This window comes from Mesoplodon bidens (genome assembly GCF_964165515.1).
Source record: "Mesoplodon bidens genome assembly, chromosome: 17".
NCBI classification, from domain to species: Eukaryota; Metazoa; Chordata; class Mammalia; order Artiodactyla; family Ziphiidae; genus Mesoplodon; species Mesoplodon bidens.
In genome coordinates, this window is record NC_138174.1 from 74,640,418 (window position 1) to 74,663,298 (window position 22,881).

Below are 22,881 nucleotides of genomic sequence, written 5' to 3' on the forward strand. Positions count from 1 at the left end.
GTGCCTGGCAGGTGCATACAAACTTCAGAGATATTAAAACATAAAGCATCAATGTGTGCTTAGCACTGATGACACGTAGATATTATACAGTGTTTGTGAAACTGATTATTTTAAAGGGAAAATCCCAGGAATACTCTCTGGTAAGTCCTTTATTCATGTTGGGTTATGGCTGTTGAGATAGTCCGAGCTCTTTTCAGCTGTACAGTAGAGTGATGTGGAAAATGAGAAATACTGGTGTGAGTATCACGGTGTTGGAATGAGAGTGGGGCTCAAGCGTCTCTGAGGGCAAGTGACCGAGTCCTGGGCTCCAGCTGCCCCTGGATAACCACAGGATATGCTTCTGCCTGCACCAACCTGGAGGGCTCTGGGTTTTATCTTGCTAACGAGTTCCTTACAGGCGTAATTCCATCTGCATTCTGGAAATCTCTTTGTGGAGGTTCTCAGCGTTTCAAACGGAAGGTGACCCAAATCAAAGTCATTATCTTTCCCTCAGGGTCTGTTCTTCCATCTCTTGTTGCATTCTCATTGAATGAAATAAGCATCTATACAGTCACATACATGTATGTGTGTGCATGTACACACACACACACCCTGCTCCACAAAAACCAGCCCCAATGCCGCAGGAGTTCATCTGGTCCTGCAGAGTCTTGCCCCAGACCCTCCCATGGACCCCGTCCCATCGCACCACAGCTCATCCCCTCCCCGATAGCACCTTTGCTCCAGTCACCCTGATGTTCTCGGTACACCTCAGGTGTGCATTCTCCTTTCACTGATCTCTACCAAGAATTTACTTAGCTTTTAAATTTACATCCAGAAAGTTTTTTCTCAGCCTCTACGACAGAACCCCAATTTCTCTCCTCAGCAGAGATTTCCCACAGCCCCGGAGCAAAGCGAGGGACCCCCCTGGTGCCGTCCCAGTCCTGACTCATCCCTGCATCCAGGTGCAGTCAGTCCTCTGTTTCCTGTGCTAACTGTCTGCGTACCTGGCTCCCTCTCTGGGCTGTGTTCTAAGGAAACGGACCATATTTTATTAACTGTTCTTTCCCTAGTCTGTCATTCCGTCTCAACTGATGAATATGCATGTGTGAGGCCTTTCTCACCCTCCGCCCCTCCTCACACACCCTGGTCTCAGTTTTCTCTCTTTCCTGACGGTCCCCCAGCTGTGACTCAGGAGCCTGAGCAGAATCTGCCTCCCTCATCCTCCTGCACCTGTGTAGCATATCCCCTCTTGGCAGGCACCCAGGTCTGTGGGCTGCCCTATCCGGCCGCCTGTTGGTGTCCTACATGCCCTCGGCCTTCCTTGTGACACGTCTGTGCCTCAGGCATAAGCACACCCGACACTGCCCTTGAGTGTGTACCTGTAGTTTTCAGGTCATCTTACTAACTCTCCATATAACAGGAGGGGCTATTGCTCTACCCTTTGGATAAAAGATTCTTTCTGGGAAGAGAGTCTGGATTCCTGGCAGAGTGTCACCAGGAGAGCCATTGTCCTGTAAACAAAATCACATCCTGCCACACCTCAACAGATTGTCCAAAGGGGCTGTGTGCCCGAGAGCCAGCCCCGTGCAAGGTGGGTGGGATGGGCAGCCAGTGGTCACGAGGGCCCTGGCCATGCCCACCTGCTGCCCAGAACACCGTGGGCACTCAGGAGGATGAAGCAAGAGTAGTAATTTGCCTGTGTTCACATGGAGAGATTATGGCAAAATGAGAAACTAGGAAAATAACTGAAAACTCAGCGTGTACACAACTAAGATTATATTTTCATGTCCTTGACCTCTAATTATGGCCACACTGATCAAGTCTTTTGTAAATCAGTTTAAAAGATAGCTGATACTCAAAGAAGAGAATTCATTCTTTTATATGTTTCCGTTCATTCCATCTAGTCAAATATAGGTCAGTTTCACTGCTGGAGGCAAATGGAAATGAATAGAGCTTGATTCAGGGGCTTCCAAAACAATTTAAGTTACAGTGGCTTGATGTATCATCCAAAAGTGGGAACTTTTATGATAAATCTACTTATTTTAAAACTGGAAAATCGCAGTTTGGTGTTTGAAGGAATTTGCCTAGAGCTTAAGTCGATATTTTATTTTTTGCTTAAGGGGCTCTCTTGGACATTTTCAAAGTCAGCCAGCTTTTACAAAAGGACAAATGTCCCCCAAGTATCCTGTGTGTATGTACAGAAACCCACACTTGTTAGATTTAATCCCCAGATTATATTATTAAAGAGAAATTTTAAGTAGTTTTCAAGTATTCCAACAAGTATGTCTACAGTCTAAGTAGCCTTATACTTTTCATTTAAATGTCCAAAGCTTTCCGAGGAGCCATGTTCATGTTCTGAAAAGAAAATATTTGAACATATTGCCTCAAAGTAAAGTATTTGGATTTTTACATTTAATAGAGTTGGCTTTCCCATTAGAAAGAACAATACCAACCTCCAGTAGAGAAAGTAATACAATTCAGAGGATTTCTTTCAGCTACATAATTTTCAGTAATTCATAATGCTTTAGGATTTATTAAAAAAAAAAAAAAGTCTTCACCAGATTGCTTATGTTAATTCCTGTGAAGCCAGATTCAAAATTCATTTTGGGCTTCTGACAAAGCTTTTATATTAAGGATGTTGTTTCCACTTATTAAATTCATCTATGTGAGAGTTAACAAAAGCTGTTTACTTGAAGCTTTACACAGTGTACAATGTTGTCAATGTGTTGGAAAATTTGTGTTATCTTTGCCTTTGAATTAAAAAGAAAGAAAGAAAGACAGAACAGACTTGTCAGCTGGTCTATCTCCTTCTTGGAAGTTTATAGTTAATTTCTGGTCCTCCATTGCCCATCTGTGGCCCCCAATCCAACAGAGATGTTTTCAAAAACAGTTTCTGCTCCAACAAAACAAGAGTTTATGATTCACTTTCAGACTTTGTTCTTTCAACGGACTTGTTTGTTCAGGAAAACAGATTTCTAAGACTTGCATACACAGCAGGACTTTTTGTGCCCGTGCTTTCACTCCTGTGTTGCTCGGATGACATGGCTTTTGGCTCATAAAACATGCATTAGAGATAAGTGGAGAAAAACACCATCACCTTGGGATGTTTTTTTCCAGTGAAGTGCCATCCTCAGGGTAGGAAAAGTCCAGGCTGACTCAGTTGCATCCCCTGCTCCATGCCGGCTCCTGGCTTGGGTAGGAATCTTTGCCTCTTCTGTTCCGTTTGTTTACAATTCATCCCCATCTTATCTCCCAGACCTCCACCTACCTTGAGCTCTGGACTCAGTGTTTATGTCTTCAAGTTCATTTACGAAAGAACTACTTCCTTCATTTCTAAATGTAGGGAATAAAACAACCGCAGATGGTGTATGCCCTGCAAACTACCCGCAGGTAGAAGGCTCCCTCTGTGTATTTCCAAGCAGTGGAGGAGAGATAAGAGACAGGGAACTAAAACACCTCTTCCTTCAAGCATGAAAAAGAAAAAGCAGATACTGCTGGTAAGTTAGAGATTAGCCTGCACCAATATTCCTCTGGGTCATGGGCGCAGTGTGGCCTCAGCGTGCACGGACCTGGTGGGGAGCAGTGGCCTCAGCCAGCATCCGTGCAGATCTAGTTGCTGCCATGGCCAGCGGGGCACCCAAGGGCCTCCTGGGATCAGCTCACCACCCGGGAAGGAAATTCCAGTCGCCTTGAAACTAAGCCTTCACATCTGATTGGAACTTGAGCTCTGGCCCGAGTTAGGCAAGAGAAGGAAACTGAAAAACCCAAACCACGTTTGCCTCGGGGTCGGAGGCAGGATTTCCCTGATGTGACATCTCAGGGGCAGCGTGTCCAGTGGGAGACCCACGCACGGCCCTCAGCCTGGCTCTGCTCTGCGCTCAACCCCTCCCTCCATCATCTTGGGCGTCTGCCCCCAGGAAGGCCTATGCGGTGCCGTAAGTGCCTTTTGTGGGACCCGCTGAACAGAAAGCAAAACGTAAAGCACCATCAGAAAACCAGGATGCTGGCTTCTGGCTGCAGCTCCTGGCCAGGGAGCCAGAGAAAGGTCCTGACCTCCTGGACCTCAGGGCTCTCATCTGTACGCGTTTGTTGACTCATGTTCTGCTGCCCTGGCCAGAAGGATTGAGGATCAAATAGGAAAGAACTTCTTAAAACGAGGACAAGATGCCATGTGGGTCTTCCTCTCCCTTTACTGTTCAGTTTCCTCTCTTTCTCCATCTCCCCATCCTCCCCTATCTCCCCATCCTCCCCCATCTCCCCATCCTCCCCCATCTCCCCCTCCTCCTCCATCTCCCTTCTTTTTTGACCTCCTCTGCTTTGTCCCCTCCAGTAAGTGCTTTATTATCTTCAGTTTGTTCTTCGTCTTCTGCAATTTCGTCTTTTCTCTCTTCTTTCCCTACCTTGTGTTCTCTGTTTTCTCCATTCTCTGTATCAGTGAGTCCAGGAAATGTGAATAAAAGAAAACGTTACCATTTTACCCTAACTGGCAAGAAGAGGAAGGGTAGAACCAGATTAGTCTAAATTAAAAATGAAATAAGCTTCAAAACATATATGTAATCCTGCCTGCTAGGGAGAGGACAGGACAGCACCTCTTGTAACGTTGCTAGTTGACAAGTATCGTGTATAATTATCTGCTAAAAGTCTTCAGGCTAAAAAGAAGTTTATCCTAAGAAGCTAGATTCATTGTCTTTTAATACACAGACCAACAGACCAACTACAAAAGGGGTGTGTGTGTGTGTGTGTGAGAGAGAGAGAGAGAGAGAGAGAGAGAGAGAATCTTTTTCTCTATACTGCAATTGACTGAAACAAATACTTGCAGGCCACAATGAAAAAATAAAATACAATGTAGAAATTATTGTTAGTATTATTACAATAAGAACCAAAAGAGGAAGTAGTGGGGAAGAGAAAAGTGAGAGAGAGAAACAGAAAGAAAACTACTTAAATGGAAATAGCTAGAAACATAAGGTAGGACACTAGTTCTCAAAATTCTGTGTGTAAAGAAATTGCCAGAAAAGCTCTACCTAGATTTTAAATCCAGATCCTTGGCTTCTACCCATCTGTTCTGATTTATGAGATCTGGGTTGGTGTCTGGAATCTGTATTGTTAACACATGCCCTAGGAAATTTTGAAGCAGGTGGTCCATTTTCAGGTTAGTGAAGTTGTTTTGAAATCCAATTTTCACGTTAGATTCTTTGAGGGAACTTTGAAAATAAGGATGCTTGAGGTTGGATGAGGTCCAGGCCTCAGTCCTTAGAACTTCTTCCTGGGTGATCCTAATACTCAGCCAGGGTATTGACTTTGGGCTCAGAATATCTAGGGTCTTAACCATAGCTCCGACACTCAGCTGTGCAACTTTGGACAAATGACTCCACCTCTCTGGGCCTCTGTGTTCTCTGTGAACTGGGGGACAACCATTTCCACCTCAGGGCCTGGAGCAGTGGGCTCTCAACCTGGCCTGCATATCACAGTCATCTGAAAAGCTTTAAACCAGGTTGGGTCCCTCCAACTGAATCAGAAAGTGTGGCCCCAAACTCAGGCTCAGTGTTCAAGACCCTGTGGATTGGAGATTCAGTGAAATAACGGTATCAGTGTCCATACTCTGCTAAGAATGCAAATAATGGCCGGCACAGGGTGGGTCCTCTCCAGGCAGGCCGGAGGCCCTAGCCTTTTACACGGGATGCCTTTTTCCATCCCCAGCTCCCCCAGGAGATAGAGTCCGTGCTTTTGTGAAGCATCTCCCGCAGTTTCTGGCTGCTGGGTAAGTTTCCCTTTCCCAGTGTAGACAGAAGAAGGGACAAGGTATGTGATAGCGGGTGTGCCTTTGGTTCCCTGGCAGCAGCGCCCGCGGATGTGGGCGGCCTGGACCAGCCGCATTGGCTGGTGGCTGCAGGTGACAGATCATCTTTTGGAAGCAGGCAAGCGTCCAAGTGGAACAGAACCTTCAGGAGAGACAAACAGAGGGTTTTCTTGGGTCTGTGACAAGAAAGGAGAGACTGAAAAGACTGTATTTGATATCAGTCAGCAAACACTTTGGTTGTACCCAATTGCCATTTTTTAAAAGTCTTGGGTTGAGGGGTTGATGAGAAGTTCGGAGCATCTCAAATTCTCCTCTCCACTTTTCAACTTGCACATTTTCTCTTCCCAAGAGAGTTACTGACGCTGTCCTTCTCAGTCTTTCCATCTGTGAAATGCATATCGCTTTGGTACCCATCTGACCTGAGAATAGCGTACACCAGCTGTGAACCATCCCAGCGTATGACCAATGGACCATCTCTCACATCTCAGGTGAGCGGGAAGGGTTTCTCCCACTAAGGCGATCTAATAAAGGAAAGAAAAAGACAGCCTTTTGTTTTCTCCACACCTTGGACATAAAGACCATGTGTGCATTTCTACCGGAGTTCCATGTGAATTTTACGATCACTACCCACTGTAATCATTAAGTAACCGAAAACTTTGTGGAAGATAATTTTTCCCCAAAAATCACAACACTGATAATGAAACAGGGCCAGTAATCTTGCTTTAATGAAATGGGGAGTCTAATCCACTACATTTGGTAAAGGTGCTAAATCAGGGAAAGCAATAAACTGCGTTCCCATATCAATAAAACGCGATTCTTTATGTTCTTATTATGTAAAACGGTAAGCCCGGCTCCCTGAGGAAGATGGTGCTGGGCCCGATGGTGCTTTGTTCACGAGCACCTCACAACCTACTTCACAGGCAGCTGGTGAACAAACGGGTCTGTTTATGAAAAATCTGTTCATTACACCATTAGCCGCATCCATGGCATTTTCGGTGGTAAAACAATTTGCATCCCAGATACGTGTTTATGGGAAATTGGGGGGATGGTAAAGCGAATGCATGAAGGCACGAAGGAACGAGAAATAGTGGGGTGTTGAAGCCACACTTCCTGGCCTTCCTCTCGAACCTGTATTTCATCCAGAAAGCTGTTATTTTAAAACCAATTTAAAAAGTCAATAATCATGAAATATGCAGAGACATCCGTGTGCTTCCTGCTTTGTGTTTTATTCCCTATCAGTCTGTCAGCATTTAGTTTGTTTGTTGGCTGCATGTGTAGGAAACAGGGGGACGTTAGCACTTATTACCCTGAATTCCTAAACACCAATGGTTTTCCTGTCTTTCCCATAGAAGCCACATGACACCAAAAGCAAAAGCTGCTATTGCTTCTTTGGGCCCTTGAATAACGAAATGAGAAGCAAGCTCTCAGCTGCCAGCGTTTGCCAGTTCCAGAGCTTTCCAGGCTGCCCTAGGCCGGCCTTCCCAGGATGGCCTTTTTCAGACATCTGCCAGGGCACACTGCCTCTAGAAGGCTCTAGAAGGTCTCCCCTGTTCCTCCTGCATCCGCCGATTTTAGTTTGCCTGTTTCCAACTTTGATATTTGGACAAACTAACGACAGCCCAGGATGTTTCCTAAGCTCCTTCCTTGAGTTTCTGTCGGCCCCTGTGGATTCGGAGCTCGGCAAGGTGACCCTATTTTAAAGGCATGTCCTCAGGGGACCTTGAGTGACCTCACCCTGACCAGGACACACTGGGTACAGAATATGACTTCTTGGTGTTTGGCCTCTGGAGCCACTCATTCATTACACAAAGTCTTTATCTGAGTGCATATCCTGGAATAATACTCTTAAATAAATACTCTCCGAGGCATTTTACTCCATGGTTATTTACTTGGCATTTCCATGATCTCAATGGAACACAGAAAGGGAGGAGATAGAAAGCTTGGCAAACAATCATTTGCCACCATATACGCACAAGGGGACAACCGGGAGGCAGGTTGTTTTGTTTTAAAAGAGAGAGACGTCACTGACTTGACATAGAGCATCTGTGTGCAGACCAGAATCACCTTGAAAATCCCACTTGACGAAGCACACTAGATAACTTCTATCTCAAGAGAATGGAGACCACGTGGCTTTGGAGTGAGAGGACCTGGTTCCATTCTCCAGACCGACCCTTTCGGCCTTGAGAGCTGAGTCAAGTCGTTGAGATTGTGTGCGTCTCGATCGCATCCTACAGCCCAGGGATACTGATGGGCCTCCCACCAGCCCCTTGGCATTGTTTTGTCTTTAAAATGAGGTCCTGTCCCCTGCCTCTGCCAAAGTCTGTGAATCCAAGGAAAGAAATGCCAAGGCATGAATGAGCAGCCTGCTTTTACGAACCCGAGCATTGTGAGCTGCTCTTACCAGCGGCACCGTCGCCGTGTTACTGTTATCCGATTTTTAAAGACCTTATGAGGTTCCATGTATTTTGAAAGGTCGTTAAGTCCACAAAAAAAATTTGTTTTAGACGCACCCACTTTTGTCCTTGAACCCTTTCGTGCCCGATTTAACTGCCTCTCCCTCCTACTTCTTTTCAATTCACTATGAACACAGAGATCTGTCCTCAACCAATAAACACAGATTCCCGTGAAAAGCTGCCAAAGGGAAAAACAAAAGAGGAAAAAGATAGATGATTTCTCAAGGTTCACTGCATTTGTTGCTACTTAAGCCAAACAGACTTCATTTGTATCCAAAGAAAGCACTGCTGATTTTTATAAGAACAGCCAGAGGTAGGCAACCCGAGAAGGTACTAGACATTTTCCCAGGTGCCCCAGTGGGTGGAGGAGCGAACTTATTGTTTATTTTATTTATAGACAGTGGAGGGGAATCCATGATTCAGATCCTGAATCTTTCTATGATGCCCCATGAGTGGGGCAGGTTGGAAAAAGTCATGTGTCAGGTCACAACCGGGCTCTTCAATATCCAAATGAGAGTGGGGTACACATGCCAGGCTCTGCCCCAGCTCTGGTTCCAGCCCCTTTCTCTTTACACACCTTGGGCTGCCATGGTACAGAGGAGAATGGCCATTTGAGCACAAACCTAGGAGCTTTCGAGCTAGTCCGTCAATGGCCCTGTGATCCCCGGAGAGGCCATGATTTAACTCGATTGTCCTTTCCTTCAAAACATTCTTGGAGCTCATCTTTTGAGAATTCTCTTCAAAGAGTGCAGCCTCTTGAATATCCTGTGTGAATGAAATCATCAGACTTTGAAGGAAAGTTTAATTCTGGGAAACAATAAAAATATTGATGCCAGTTTATTAAAGTGATCAGTTGTGAAGCCAAATAATATAGTTTATGGTGTGAAAGAAAATGTAGTTATAAGTACAGGGATTTGCCTTGGAAATGACTGGAAAATATCTCTGAATAGAGATGTGTTTTAGAGATAGCAGCATCTCAGGGGGAAGTTTGCAGCATTCCAAAGTGACTCTTCTGACTGGACCAACAATTTAGTTCTGTTACTCTGCAGGGGTCATGAATATCATTTAATAACAATGGAGACCCTTCTTACCATAGTTATAGCAATGACATGGCATCTCCCTCTGCCCCCGCCCCTCCAGCAAGTTCACAATGGTCACAGAGTCTGTGCAAGTTTGCAGAGGAAAGTGGGAAAAAAATTCACAACCAGGTAGAGCAATTACCTACACAGACCTAGTGGGGAAAATCTCAAGGATGCCAAGACCTTATAAAGAAGGAACGCAGTAGCCAAGACATGGAAGTAACCTAAGTGTCAATAGACAGAGGAATGGATAAAGGAGATGTGGTGTATATACATACACTGGAATATTACTCAGTCATTAAGAAGAATGAAATAATGCCATCTGGGCAGCCATGGATGGACCTAGAGATGATCATACTAAGTGAAATAAGTCAGACAGAGAAAGACAAATCTCATATAATATCATATGTGGAATCTAAAAAAATGACACAAATGAACTTATTTACAAAACAGAAATAGACTCACAGACATAGAAAACAAACTTGTGGTTACCAAAGGGGAAAGGCAGGGAAGGATCAAACTGGGAATTTAGGATTAACAGATACACACTATTATATACAAAGTAGATAAACAACAAGGACGTACTGTATAGCACAGGGAACTATATTCAATATTTTATAATAGCCTATAATGAAAAAGAATATGAAATAGAATATATATATATATATATATATATATATATATATATATGTGAGTCACTGTGTTGTACACCAGAAATGAGCACAACTCATAAATCAACTACAGTATACTTGAACTTAAAAAAAAGAAGGACTGTAGCCCAGAAGTACCTTTCTGCACAGCACCCCACTTCCAAACACTTGGACCCCCCCTGAGACAGTGCACCCCTAGAGAACTATTACTACGGTGAGCAAAATGCAGTATGTGAGCTGTGATGTCATTGGAACTCTTGTCTGATATTAAGGGGAATCATGTCAATAAATCAAGTAACAATTAATTCACGTAATAAATGATTTTACGGTTGAGTACAATATTAAAATACTTGTTTTGAAGTCTGGCCGGTGTCTGTTACACTAAGGCTTTCTTTCAGAATTCCATTTTATTATAATCCACAGTATTTATTTGAAAGATTGGAGGGGGCCCTGATAACCATTATTCAAAATAACTTGCCAAGATCTACCCCTGGATCTTTCGTCTAAGACAGACCCCTCAGGAGGGAACAAGTAACAAAGGTACACGCAGAAGCAGACCCGCATAAAAGCACTGCTAATCCCAGATCATAAAACAGAAAGCAAACTTCCGTTACATGAAAGCAATTTGCTGGGGCATCTTGAGATGCAAAGTGGGAGCTCGAGGTGACTATTAAGCTGCAAGGAAATGGGTGAGAGTCATGGCCTCAAATCTGGCTGGGGGCCAAGAGAGGCTTAGGGAGAAGTAAAATTGAGAAACTATAGAAATGATGGCAAGGAGGAACCCAGCCAATATCGTCTTGGTACAAAGGAATTAATTTAAATTAGTACAATCCACGGGGGTCCTCCTAATCAACTACCATGAAGAGAAAGGAAATTGTCAAAATGGTACCCAGGAGTTACTTTATCTAAGCAAAAGATCTGAGCTGTGGGTAACAGTTCTAACTTTAAAATAGTAAAGCTATAGATTTCTGTAACATTCAAGCTATAGGGAGAGGAGCAGAGATTCTATTGTGTATGTGACAGCGCCCCCCCGCCAAGGAAAGGTGAGCTAGGAACCTCACGGAAAAAGCCTCCCTCAACTGACAGCTCTCACAGGATACACCGGGATTGGGGGTAAAGATAGAATCTTCCCTCGGGTTTGAAAAACAACTCTTATTCACATTTTCTATTTTCCCATTGACATGAAAATTGCCTACGAAAAGTAGAAGTCCCGGGGGTACATGGCTTTTCAACTCATATCTTTCCCTTCCCTTCTCATTTCTTAGTTGCTCTGTGTGCATGCACGTGTGTGTGCATGAGGGTATGTTTCTCCACGAAAGACCTTTCTTGACTGCAGGCCGATGACCTGCACCAGAGGGAGAGCTGAAGTGCATTTCCATCCACACCAGACCCATCCTTTTCTCGGAACATGGATGGTTTATCTCGTGAAACTGGGCAGACATATAAGCAGCATGTAAATTGCCTTTCCCTCTGATATTTACTCCCAGGAAGGAGAAATGGTATGAAGAATAATTTCAACACTGCTTGGCTCACAGAGGTTTTAGAAAGTGCCCAAGGCTGTTTTCCAAGAGAAGTCTTCGAGTTCAGGACACAGGAAAACCTGTGTGTGTCAGTTTATTTGGAAAGGCAAATCATATTTGATGTGCTCGTGGTTACTTGGTGTGCAAAACACAGTAAAAGCTTCTTGTGAACTTGCTTGTTTAGATCACATATTTCATTAATCTCACACACACGATTACCCACAGTTCACTCTGTCGGTGGGTATCATCCATTTCCTTATAGACCAAACAGATTCCAACAGAGGCCTGAGGAGGAGATGGAACCCTCTTGTTCTGCGATTGAAATATCTTTAAAGGAGCTAGGGATTGGGGTCAGGAGGTGTGATGGTTGATTTTATGTGTCGACTTGACTAAATCACTGGACACCCGGACCTTTAGCCAAACATGTTCCTGGGTGTGTTGGTAAGGATGTTTCCGGACAAGATTAACATCTGAACCAGGTGGCTGAGTGAAGCTGATGGCCTTTCCTCAATTCTATCTTAACCCCCATCCAAGTAGCAACTCCATGAAGAGATGAGAATGATTGGGACACCATAATTAGAAGTGACAGGGGTTAGGAATGCAGGAGAGAGGCCAAAGAAAGGTCATTTTTCTCTGATTCCTTTTTTTTGCGGGGTGGGGTTGCTTGTTGCTGCAGCTTCTCCATGCTTTGTCTGGACATCCTTCCTGATGAGCACCAGTTGGATACCCTGGCGAGGAACCTGACGAGTATCCAAGGCATTCTGACATCTTCTGAGTGAATAAAGCTTACATTCAATGTGAACAGACTCTTATTTACAAAAGCATGTTCTCATTTAAGGATGGAGTAAAGCTACAAGGAAAGCATATAGGAAAATAAACCAATGAAGAACAGAAGAGATTGACAGACAGAGGTGGAGACAGTGCTGGAGGTGGGGTCAGGGTCGATGGGGGATCACAAAGCAAATGACCTGTTACCTTAGAAGGGGGAGCACTTACAGTCTGTAGCTTCTCTCTCTCTTTTTAATGTTCCTATGTCTACATCTTAACAGCCAATTTGAATTTCAGTGCCTTCAATTTAATCTTCCAACATGAATATCAGCCATTAATATGCTATGCCTCACTTTATAACCAAACCCACTTCGGGGGAAAAGAAAAGTCAATGTGCTGCCAAAAATGTGAGCGTCAGAGTCACCGCGACAACCTAATGCAAATAGTAGCTGTGACCGCTGCCCAAAGGACATTCGTTACGCACCTGTAGTACATTAGGGCTGCCAGGTGCCTCACCTGACAGGTCCAGCCACTCCAGTCCCCATGAATTACTCGGCGTCCATAGTATCATCTTTCAGTGCTAGAATACGTCGTTGTGTGAGCCCAAAGGTGTGGTACCCACAGATCTCTCTTACCAGATTAACACTTTTATCATGGATATGTGAAAAGCAAATAAAAATGGGTGGCATTTCTGGCATCGGCTTACTGATGATGGATGGTTCTGACTCCTTTCAGAGGTCATTTCCTAGCTCGTCACGTCTGGAAACAGTAATTTGCCATTTATCTGTCACCACAGTTTGAATGGCTGTAATGACCTACTTGGGATCAAAGAAGAGGTCTCTCCGTTTATATTCAATAGTGGACCCCCTTCAACAATAATAGATACACACTTGACTAGTCCTTTTCCCAATGGCCCACTTCGAGGTGGCAAATGTCCAGACTGTCAGCATTGCAGACAAGAGCTTCCCCTTCTCCAGAGGAGTTGCCCCAGAAGCCCGATGCCATGTCCTAATCTGGCTCTCCGGTCCATCTTCAGAGCTGACTGGGAGTGTGTCCTTCTATGAATACATAGTTATGGACATTTTTTCCGGAGGACAGAAAGAAGAGGCACATTGGAAACTGTATTCCATTTCAAGAAAGAAAAAGTTCTGTGTTCTCACTCACATGGGAAAGTGATGGCAAGTTGTAGACTGGTATTCAATGAGGCAAGTTGAGTTGTGTTCTTTCTTCTTTCACATTATGGGGAGAGAATGAAGAATCACGAAGGCATTGCAACAGATGCACTTAGACTTGGGATGTGTTTGTAAGAAAGGAAGTAGATTAAAATTGGGAGATTAACTCAAGTGATGTCTCTGAATCTTAACAAGTGTTGACAGGCACCACATTCAATTGTTTAGAAAAGAAACAGAAGGAAGAGGAGGGGAGGAGAGGGCTAGCTTTTTTTTTTTTTTTTTTTTGTGGTACACGGGCCTCTCCCTGTTGTGGCCTCTCCCGTTGTGGAGCACAGGCTCCGGATGCTCAGGCTCAGCGGCCATGGCTCATGGGCCCAGCCGCTCTGCGGCATGTGGGATCTTCCCAGACCGGGGCACGAACCCGTGTCCCCTGCATCGGCAGGCGAACTCTCAACCACTGCACCACCAGGGAAGCCCAGGGCTAGCTTTTGAAACGTGAGGGAGTTTGGTTGTTTTTTTTTTGCTTGGTTTTTCTTTAAGTCAAGGAACTTGAAAGCCAACATCTGAGGAGGTCTCCCCTGGGCTGGAGACTGGCTGGCACCCATGACCAGCTTCTGCAGAGAGAATGCTGCATAATTTGTGGATGTGCTGGAACGTCTAAATGCCTCTGTCACTGTCCTTTTGAGATGACTTTCTTAATGGACAGAGTCCCATCGGTGGTTTGTACCAGACATAATCCCAAGCCCCACAGAGAAACAGACCACACGTGCGTAAAGAACAAGAAATAAGCACAAGTACTATCCACTTCATTTTGTTTTTATTATACTGAATTCAATTCAACCATTTGAATGTTCCTACAAGCTAAATCAGAATCAGCATTTGCTTCAGGCCCACACAGGTGTGATCCTGAAGAGGCACATTGGAAACTGTATTCCATTTCAAGAGAGAAAAAGTTTTCTTGCTTTCTCTTTATAGTCAAGAGTAATTTAAAAATATTTTCAAGCCACCGAGTTTCGGCAGTATACTTTATTTTCTTGAAAACTGATCTTCAAAGTGTAGGTCATTAAAATGATTCTGTGGTTTACATATGATGTTACATACGGATAAAACATCTCACCTCGAGACTGGAAAAATACCTGCAATGAGGGTAGAAGAAATGAAGAACTAAATATGCAAGTCAAGAACCCCAAATGGTGATATAAGTGTTCAGATGGAGAACGCTTCCCATGGAACAGATGGTAGAATGATGGTTGCCAGGAATTGTGGGGAGGGGAAATTGGAGAGATGAAGGTCAAAGGGTACGAAGTTTTGGTTACGCAGCATGAGTTATGCAGGAGGTTTACTACTCAGCGTGGTGCCTGCAGCTAACAGTACTGTACTCTATACTTAGAATTGGCTAAGACGGTAGATCTTATGTTCAGTGTTATTTACACACACAGACACACACACTAGCAATACTAATAATAATGGGGACAAGAGGAAACTTTGGGGTGATGGAGATGTCTGAGGCTTTGGTGGTGGTGATGGTTTCACTGGTATATATTTATCCCCAAACTCATTGAGTTTCATACATTAAATATCTACAGCTTTTTACATGTCAATCATACCTCAACAGAGTGATTCAAAACTAAAAAACAGCATTAGTGGAGTTATGTGGAGGATGAGACAAGGGGAAAGGCAGACTGAGTTCCGAGTTTGGTAGGTTTTGAAGACTGGAGACGAGAGGATGGATAAAAGCAAATTTTAGGAACGATTAACCCCAAAGCCATGTTACGGATGAGGTGCAGAGAGAAAGTGAAGGCAAATGGGTCAGTCCCAAAGGCAAGAGGATGAATACAGATGATGAGCACTGTGACAGCTATGAAATGGAAGCACGCAGATGCGAGATACATGGCAGTTAGCAGAAAGGACGAATCAAATATTTAACCTCATGTTTTTAAATGTGTATGAATTGGAAAATGTCACTACCATTGCCATTGTAGGGAAATCCAGGGAAGGAGCTCATTTTAGTAGGAAAGAGATTCTGGTTTTCATTGTTTTGAACTGAATCACGAATCCACGATGGTTCTATGTTGGTTAACAACTTTGACTCCCCAAAGGAAATGTTATCGGCTCAGGCGGGAGGGGCCGTTCTATGGCCCACAGGCAAATCCTACTTGCTGAACCTCTGTATGAATAAAATTTTATTGGAACATGGCTTGCCCATTCATTTACACATTGCCTCTGGCTGTTTCTGAGCTACAGCAGCAGAGTTGAGCAGGTGTGACAAAGACCACAGGACCTGAAAGCCTAAAACTTACTCCCTGGCCCTTTAAAGAAAAAGATTGCAGACCCCTGGCCTAAAGTCGCATAGGAATAAGATCAGGGAGGACATACTTGTGGTTTTTCAGGAGGATGTCCTCAGATATATCCCATCAAGTTGAGGGCTCCTGAGATGAAGACTGACCTGTGTGAACATCATGAAGATGGAAGAGTCCCATCAGAGGCTGGGGTCCTCAAAACAGTGGAAGTCCTAGGGTGCAAAAGTTCCAGCCACTATGCTCTGGACATTGTCAATCATGAAAGATGGGAAAAGAACAGGGGTTCCAGAGAAGAGCTTAGCAACGAGTGTCCTGGGAAACGTTGTCTCCAGAGGGCAGTGTTGGTAAGATGCCCAGACATTCTCTCCAGGCAGGATTGTGGAGTACTTGTGGCTGGAGGTCACATGGGAGGCAGCCTCTTGTCAGGTGTTCCAGTGACAAAGTCGTGCAGCCTGCTAAGACAAGGATCAGCTCTTGGGGGCTTCCCTGGTGGCACAGTGCTTAGGAATCCACCTGCCAATGGAGGGGACGTGGGTTTGCGCCCTGGTCTGGGAAGATCCCACATGCCGCGGAGCAAACTAACCCTGTGCACCACAACTACTGAGCCTGTGGGCCACAACTACTGAGCCCACAAACCACAACTACTGAGCCCGTGAGTCACAACTACTGAGCCTGCGTGCCACAACTACTGAGCCTAGAGCCCATGCTCTGCAACAAGAGAAGCCACTGCAATGAGAAGCCTGTGCACTGCATCAAAGAGTAGCCCCCGCTCGCGACAACTAGAGAAAGCCCACCCACATGCAGCAGTGAAGACCCAATGCAGGAAAAAATTAATAAATTTAAAAAATAATAAATTTATTAAAAAATAAAGAATCAGAATGTGGCTTGGCGTTGAGCTGGGTGGACTTTTTGCTAGAGACGCATGGGAAGGTAGTGTCTGCCTGACAGTCAGCTCCTCTACGAGGGGCCATGCTGGTTAAGGAGAGGCAGTGAGCAGGATGCTCAAACAAAACTCATGAGTGAGGAGGAGATGCTCAGCTTCACTTCCTCTCCATAAGAAGCTGCCCTGAAAAGTCTGGTGCCCCCTCTGCTGTGTTTCCTGACGGGGCCCACAGGTCTAGCTCCCCTGACTTCTGCAGGGAGGGCTTCCGACTCCCGGGTGAGGTTAGACCTCTCTACCTAAAAATAACTAGCACTTGGAGACCACTGACTAGGCACTGGCCCTGCTCTAGGAATCTCATGTGGATTCATGTAGTCAGTCCTTCCAAAAACCCTATGAAATTTTTACTCATATTATCCCCTTTTAACAGATGAGGAAACTGAGGCACAGAGAAGTTAGGTGGCTTACCTATGGTCCAGGTCTGGTGAGGAGAGGACGGGGCTCCCTCCACTTCCCCTTCAGATGTGTTCAGTGTCATCTCTGCTACTGAGGTTAAGCTCCATGCTGGAAGAGGCAGCAACAGATCTGGTCTCATTGCTCCTCCGGTTTCCAGTACACAACCTGGCACGTGGTGGATGCTCAGTGCAATGTGGATGTGGATGTTGAGGTGCTAATGTCTTCAAATACTTACATAGGAGTAAGAGAAAGAGCAAAACAAGACTTGTGGATTTGTATGTCTATTGGCCAATACCCAATGCATAATAAATAATGTGAATTTGAGGCTATCATTTAAGGTGGTAAATGTAATCTTACAAATGACTTTGAGCTTTGGACCCAGTGGGATTTATGACTAGAGTTTGGTGACAAACAGCATAGACTCTTATAAAGAAGCAGGTTTACACACTCTTATGGGTTGAATGGTGTCCTCGGAAAGGCTAGGTTGAAATCTTCAAACTCCCAGCACCTGTAAATGTGACCTTATTTGGAAATAGAATCTTTGCAGATGCTATCATCTTGAGATGAGATCATTAGGGTGGGCCCCTAATCCAATATGACTCATAAATAGAAGAGAGAGACACACCTGAAGTGTCACATGAAGACAGAGACTGAGACCAATGCATCTGAGAGCTAAGGAATGTCTAGGAACAGCTCCCACTGAAGCCGAAAGAGGCAAGGAAGGGTTCTACCTAAGTTTCAGAGGGCGCATGGCCCTCCCCGCGTCTTGATTTGGGTCTTCTGGCCTCCAGAACTATGAGGCAATAAATTTCTGTGATTTTAAGCTTCCCAGTTTGTGGTCCTTTGTGACAACAGCCATAACAGATGGATACGCCCATAAAAAAGATGGAGCTGTGCTTTGAGAAACACTGCAAGCTCAAGGGTTGGGCGTGTAGGAGAGGATCTTGGTGAAGATCAAAGGCCGTATGAATAGGTCAGAGAGCACATCACAAATCACTCACTGGATGAAAGAGAAGAGAAAACTCAAGGCTGTGATCCTGGTATAGCTTTTAAGTTTTACACAGAGGCAAAAGAGAGAGATGGTTGGAGAATTCAGCTCTGTAGAACTGTCAGGCTGAATGCAGAGGATGCGGCCAGCTGGTCCTCTCTCCTCGTACTGATGAGTCATCACCCCAATTTTAGAAGAGACATTGAGAGTGACTACTAGTTGATAAAGAGGAAGAACTGGGTGCCCTGGGTGGGGGGGGGGGTGGGCAGAGACAAAAAAAAAAAAAAAAAAGCAAAGGCCCTGCAAAGTCACACATGTAATTGGAGCATCAGTAAGGCAGTTCAAAATTTCTGATGGACAGGTAAGTAGATCCCAAGAAACAAGACTTGAAAGGCAACCCTGATTCAAAGGAAGAAACATGGAATGTGTCTGAAACATGAAATTGACTGACAAGTATCAGCCAGATAGATGATCTACAGGCTCAGATTCCTGGCAGTTCATGGACATGATTTTGCAAAATGGAATATAACCGAAGATAAGTGTAGGAAAGAAAGGTGGACCTCTGGAACATGGCCACGAGGCTAACATTCTGAAGAGCTGGACTTACAAAATGTTACCAGGCAATAAAAGAAACAAAAGGTTACCAGGCAATAAAAGAAACTTTTAGCCATAAGCAGAATAAAACAGAGAAGCGGAAAGGTAGACCAGAATGCAGAGAAGAGCCCGGGCTCTGGAACTGGTCAGACCTGGGTTTGAATCTTGGCTTTGTCCATCTCGTCCCCAGTGAACTTGGGTCAGTTTTGAGCCTGTATACAGCATGGCTTGGTCGTGGTTTTCAATTACACAATGCTGATGACAAGGAAAGGATGGATGTGAATGGAATAGGTTTGGTGCAGCATGTGGTCTATAACAAGAGTTCACACCTAACACCATCATTTAATTAATTAATTATTTATTTACTTACTTACTTACTTATTATTTATTTATTATTTTTATTGAAGTATAGTTGATTTACAATGTTTCAGGTATACAGCAAGTGATTCAGTTATACATACATGTATATTCTTTTTCAGATTCTTCTTTTCCATTATAGGTTTTATATATATATACACACCACATCTTCTTTATCTATTCATCTGTTGATGGACATTTAGGTCGCTTCCATGTCTTGGCTATTGTAAATAGTGTTGCTATGAACATTGAGGTGCAAGTGTCTTTTCAAATTAGGGTTTTCTTCTTTTCTGGGTATATGCCCAGGGGTGGGATTGTTGGATCATATGGCAGCTTAGTTTTCTAAGGAGCCTCCATACTGTTCTCCATAGTGGCTGCAGCAATTTACATTCCTGCCAACAGTGTAGAAGGGTTCCCTTCTCTATCACCATCATTAACTAGAATCATTTAAAACATCACTTGAGAGCATTTAAAAAAGGGAAGCATTAAGTTTTTTAAAAAGTAAACTATAGCAGTATGATATATATACATATATAATATTTTTCCTGGATTTATTCAAGTACAGTCGACAATTTAAAATTGTATATTTGGGGCTTCCCTGGTGGCACAGTGGTTGAGAATCCGCCTGCTGATGCAGGGGACATGGGTTTGTGCCCCGGTCCGGGAAGATCCCGCGTGCCGCAGAGCGGCTGGGCCAGTGAGCCACGGCCGCTGAGCCTGTGCATCCGGAGCCTGTGCTCCGCAACGGGAGAGGCCACAACAGTGAGAGGCCTGTGTATCACAAAAAAAAAAAAAAAGTTGTATGTTTAAGGTGTACAACTTGATGGTTGATGTACATAAAAATTAATATACCCATCAAAATGGTAATTTTAAAATATTGGTGTGGTAGGTAAAAAATAGGCTGGAACCTACTAGGAGAGAAGAATCATATCTTATGAAGAACAGTTGAAAACAAGAATGTTTGAAAAGGCAAGAAGTTGATAAGAGGGACCTTCAAGGGGTCATCATGGTTTTGTAGTTTGCAATGAAGTTACAGGAATCAACTTTCAGTTCAGGAACTGCCATGACCATGCAAGGCTTGTCTGAGCTTTCTGAAGGTGGCATAAGCCATCAAACGAGTTCGTGCAATGCCCCAGCCCCACACTACACGAGTTCTGTGCATTGTCTCCTTTAATACTTACATCACTTTAGGGGGCTGAGATTTCTCTCCAAAGGGAAGAGTCCTGGGGGATTGGAGAACCTCGCAAAAGAATGTTGTATAGACAATTCCAGAATAAAATGGTAACAGAATCAGAGAATCTGTAATATCCATTCAAAACCCCTGGGCTTTGGCAGCCATGATCCAGTCCAGGAGGGCAGAAGGGAACCAAAAGAGCAGTCACTAGTAGGGACCCCAGAGTCCAGGGGTACGTGGGGGTCAGTGCAGGAGCGGGACCTCAGGAGACCAGGCCTAGGTGCACACCCATCCGAAGGGCTGTGGTACATCATGGAAGAAAAGCGCTTCCCATGGGCAATTCCATTTATGGAGGCTTCAGACCCTGTACTCTTGGCAGGAGGAGAAGAGAATACAGGTTCTAGAATTCTTTTAAAAAATATTATTCACATAAAGGAAAGAATGTCCTTTAGGAGACACATGGGTCTGTGTTTTCTGCCTTCCCATTTCTTTATTCCCTTTTTTCTCCATGCTTCAACCAGGTATCGGACACTTCATGACCAAAAGCTCCTGGAATTAATGTGTTTTTTTTGTGTTCGTTGTTGTTTTCACTGTCCACAGAGGCAAGACTCGAGGACCACGGCTGGGGAGAAGGGGGATGTGGTGGGAAAGAAAGAGGGGATCCTTCTGTCGTGTCCCCTAATGACAAGGCTAAGGGACCATTTCTCAAGCATTGCCATTGACATGTGACCACCTGAAAGCCCTGTCATCACAAGGCCCACTTCCTTTGCGTTTTCATGACTTGTTCCGTGAGTCATGGGAGCTTGCCTGCCTTCTGGTTGGCCCAAGGATTTCTCTATTGCCATCATTTTTGTGTCCACGATGGGCTTCCTTCCCCCTTTCCATACCCAGAAGGTTGACTGTAGCTATACTTTGGTTGACTCTCATGCAAAGGAAAGAAATGGTTTTCTTATATGACTTGTAAAGTGGTCCTCAACAACAATTCCTAAAATTAAGCTTCAGAAGTGCTCCAACCTACAGGAAAATTATTGGAAAACTGGAAAATATTTGTGTAATCTTCCAAGCAGACCACATGCATTTGGCTATGTCATTCAGCACATCTGTGAAAAAAAGCAAAAGTTGTTCTCCTTTTTTAAAAGTCACTTTTATTCTTAGGCTACTCTGAAGATGTGACAAAGGGTTTTGTTTTTATTTTTGCAAACTGGGTATAACAGCCTTTCCACCTCAGTGGCTGCCATGGCTAATTGCCCTCTCACTCCCACAAGGAGAAGATGTACGGAAAGCAAAGTGATGTCCCCTCGATGGCTTCTGGGAGTGGGCATGCATAAAATAATCTACTGAATGGAGAACAGAAGAGAATGAAAGAAATACATAAGAATGCTAAAGGTGCATTTCAATTACGGATGCACATATGTTACTAACTTGCGGGTGTAGACGCAGCCACCCCAGTCCGACTCCAAGTATTAAACAGAAACCCCTCAAAGATATAAAAGCCCCCAGATATCACCCAGCTCTGTCTTATGACTGACATTTAATTTTGAAAAATGTGCCTTTCTTCTGTGTTTCCCGTGCTCTTTTACAAACCTGTTTATCAAATGTATAGAACATTTTTGTTTATGATAGCTTATGATTAATCATTTACCAAGGACACGAGCCCTTTGTACCTGGTACTGTCATGCATTTGTTTGGACTGCGTTTGACCTTTTGTACCCAAGTGGTCTGTGTTGGAACCTTTTGAAAACAATCTACCTGGTTAAATGTGTTTATGGTACTTACGGAAATCCTGTGGCTTGGTTCCTATCACATCCTGCTACGTAAGAGAAACTAAAATTACAATTTCACTTGCAAATTCAAATTTATTGTCACCCCAAGATAAATACATTCATCCTGGGTTCCTTGGAAGCATTCTGGAGTGAAATTTTAAACACTATTTTGAGCAATGGATGGCCACTTTGTGACCAAGGGGTGTTACGTAAAGTTTGCCTCTTTGCAAACAACGAGGGAGCTGGTCTCAGACCTGTCTTCATCTTTGCTCTGTGTGTGACGATCAAAGTTCTCTGTGGGTACATCTCAAGGGCGTATATCTATACATCTGACCACCTAGTGACTGGAGGCCATCAACTCCCAAAACAACAGCACAGGTCGAAAGGAAAAATGGAATGTGTCCTGCGTTGGTTTATTCATTCACCCTCAGACACCTTGTAGTTGAGAAACTGCCTCAGTGTTCCCCACCTCTCCTCCACTCAGGCGGTCCACAAACAGTCACTGCAAGGCTGCCCTGTGTGAAGTGAAATCACGTACAGAAATCAACTGGGATGGTCTGTGAATTCCAGGAATGTATCATCTCGCACTGGGTACAACATGCCACGTTTAACTTCAAAACAAAGCTGTTAATGTGCACGCCACGTGTCTGATACTGAGAATAATGGCTAAGAGAGCAGGGGAGGCTGGTATACTTGTAATCTGTTATTCAGAGACCGTTTTACGAAAGACATAGATTTGGGGTGGCAGAAGGGCTCGTGAGATTTTTTTTTTTTTTTTTTTTTTTTTTTTTGCGGTACGCGGGCCTCTCCCTGTTGTGGCCTCTCCCGCTGTGGAGCACAGGCTCCGGACGCGCAGGCTCAGCAGCCATGGCTCACGGGCCCAGTCACTTTGCGACATGTGGGATCTTCCCAGACCGGGGCACGAACCCGTGTCCCCCGCATCGGCAGGCG